Below are 2,642 nucleotides of genomic sequence, written 5' to 3'. Positions count from 1 at the left end.
CACTGCACATGCGCTTGTAACTACCGTCCGCTGTCCAATCTCGAGCCCAGAGTGACCCCCGGCTCCGCCATCCGTCAGCGGTTGGTCAGCGGTAGGGTCGCCGGGACTCACTCTGGGAAACTGAATAATAATTCAGTGTCTTACTGGTCCTCACAGAACAATAGAAATCAATACGGAAGTCTGAAAATCTTCCCCGGAAGTAAACCAAACCGGAAACCCTGGAAAAACATTTTTTGTTTTCCATGGTCAAATGTTCAGGTGTATCACCTTAATTTTGTAAAACACCTAAGAACTCGTCATATGGCGCTACATAAATGAAGTATTTTCTAATTCTACCATTCTTTTTGAACTCAAAAGATACCTTGAATAAAAAATGACTTCCTTTAAACGTCAATTCGGAGCAGAGTTTTAAAACAACAACGACGGCGTCACCAAGCACAAGGTCGATTGAAAACTCAATTTATAGTTGACTTACATATCTTGCTAGAACTACTGCTTTCTTTCAAATCTCCGTTACGGTTGAAAAACTGAATATCGCAGAGAGTGCTCGATTCAAAATAATAACTAATAACGCAGAATTTGAACATTATGCGTTGTTGTTTTGCTGAAAAAAAAAAGGAATTGTACAATTGTGTGCACGTGAATTGCGTGAATGTGTGCACGAGCTGAGTCGCCGAAATGCTAATTACACCTTTTGAATAGCGTTGACCGGTGTGGCCTTTAACGTCTTTATTAATATTACCGCCATTTGACAAGGAAAAAATTATTTGCTCGAAAAAATGCAATCTATCATGAAAAGATGCGCTGTCAGCGAGAAGCCTTTGAAATATACGAAAGTCGCCAAACAAAAATTTTTGTCAACAGAACAATAGCTTGTCCGTGCGTTGTGCATTATGTAAATTTCTTCACTGTCGTCCGCAAAACAACAACGAACACATGCACACAGTCAGGCGGAATCTTGGAAGGCAAAAAAGATCTTTGATTTAAAACCAATATAGCAGTATGCTCAAGAAAGAGACTAACGGAAATCAAAACACCAGACGCTCTTTTGTTGACTCTCTTTTGTTAACTGCAGAACGTTTTTGTTACTTTTGTTGCTTTGATAAACACCAGTTCTGTCGATACTGTGTTAGAAATAGTTCAACTTTCTCGATTTACTTCCGTTCTAGGAAATTTACTTCTGCTTACACCTGAGAGCATGCGCAATAAAAACCGGAAGACCAAGGTTCTACCTGAAATCGACCTGAAATTGATCTGATCAATTCCAGTTTCCCAGAGTCCGTCCCGTACCGCTGACCGACTGGACGGACTCTGGGCTCGAGATTGTCCGCTGTCTGGCAGTTTTCGCTTGACATCAGACTCTTCGGCTGTACGGGAGCACTAAGCGGAAGATTGCGAATTGGGGAGACTTCTTGTGGCCACCAGCTGGTAGTTGAAACGAGGTTGGGGAATTTACGTGCCTCCTCCCAAGTAAACGCCATGTACAGCGGATTGTAGCCACCATGCGGCGCTCCGACGTTATTCAGCTTTGTTATTAGCTGTGCTTGCGTGTACGACTTGCACCAAAATGGCCAAGCTCTTGGGATCTGGGTTTTTTGGGGGAGTGGTTTAAGCGGATAAACTGCCCAGGCCGTTTGATTGTCATCTTTTCCCCAATGACCAAGTTTCCCTCCGGGGGTGACAAAACCGCTGACTTTTGTAAGGCGCAGGCAGCTGATAACAGTCATGATCGTTAAGGAGAGCTGCAAACATAAAATAAATGTGGACTTAAGGTTATTTTAAATTCATTGTACGCTGTTTTTTAAATGAAGAGAAGATCCTCGCAGTTAATTATGAACACAACTTCTTTTCACAACTGCTTAAGTTGTGTTCATAACTGCGAGGATCTTCTCTTCATTTATTCTTCATCCGCAGTTCAAATACATTATTTCATATATTCATAATTTCATCTTCATCTTTCCCGGGTATATTACGAACCAATTTAATGACCAGCTCCTATTATTTCATATATTCATAGTTTTAAGCTGTTCTTTGTAATATGCAGACAATACTGATACTGCCCGTATTTAATTTTTGGGCGGTTATTGGCCTTTCCAGTATTCATCTCCTGTCATACAATTCTTTTCTTATTCTTTATTTATCTCTTTCAATGTAGTAAGGATAGTTTTATGTAGTTCCTTAGTTGGTGTCTTGACTCTTTTTAGGTCTATGCTTTCTTCTTTTCGCTCTAATTTCGCCTAAATGGCGAGTTAATGACAGTTATTAAGCTACATCAGTCTTGCAAAGATACATCTGTGTGACATTTTCATTGTTTTATTAGCATGCAGTAGCTCATTACTGCGCTGTTATTGTTTAGTCGAGACAATTAAGGACGGAAGACTGCCTATATATAAAGCAAATTAGCATCGATAACTAGATCATGGTTTATTGGTTGATTTCAGTTGAAACGGATTTCTACTTCAAAGATGAAGTACTGCAGTAGTAATTTCATTTGGCTTACTTTCATTAACGATATGTTTTTTTTTCTTCCGGAGGTACTCCTGTCCCGGAAAATGACCAAGTGTTTTTTTAGCCTTTAGTTCTCTTTACGTCTGCAGAGAAGAGAAAAGTACATACCAGTATTTTAGCGTCCATTTCCAAGT

General features: G+C 40.0%; 1 protein-coding gene across 1 annotated transcript in view; it reads right to left on the bottom strand.

The window, feature by feature from the left end:
- Window positions 1-1,414: 1,414 nt before the first annotated feature.
- LOC144642517 (uncharacterized) overlaps window positions 1,415-2,642 on the bottom strand; it is a 109,390-nt gene continuing 108,162 nt past the window's right edge. The window contains exon 4 of the transcript XR_013568743.1: window positions 1,415-1,425. The gene's annotated coding sequence lies outside the window, so the exon portion shown is untranslated. The remainder of the gene's footprint in view (window positions 1,426-2,642) is intronic.

The sequence above is a fragment of the Oculina patagonica genome, chromosome 2, assembly GCF_052425735.1.
Source record: "Oculina patagonica isolate OP01 chromosome 2, crgOcupat, whole genome shotgun sequence".
In the NCBI taxonomy this organism is placed as follows: Eukaryota; Metazoa; Cnidaria; class Anthozoa; order Scleractinia; family Oculinidae; genus Oculina; species Oculina patagonica.
Note: the sequence above shows the minus strand (reverse complement) of the source record. Positions and strands in the feature narration are given on the sequence as shown.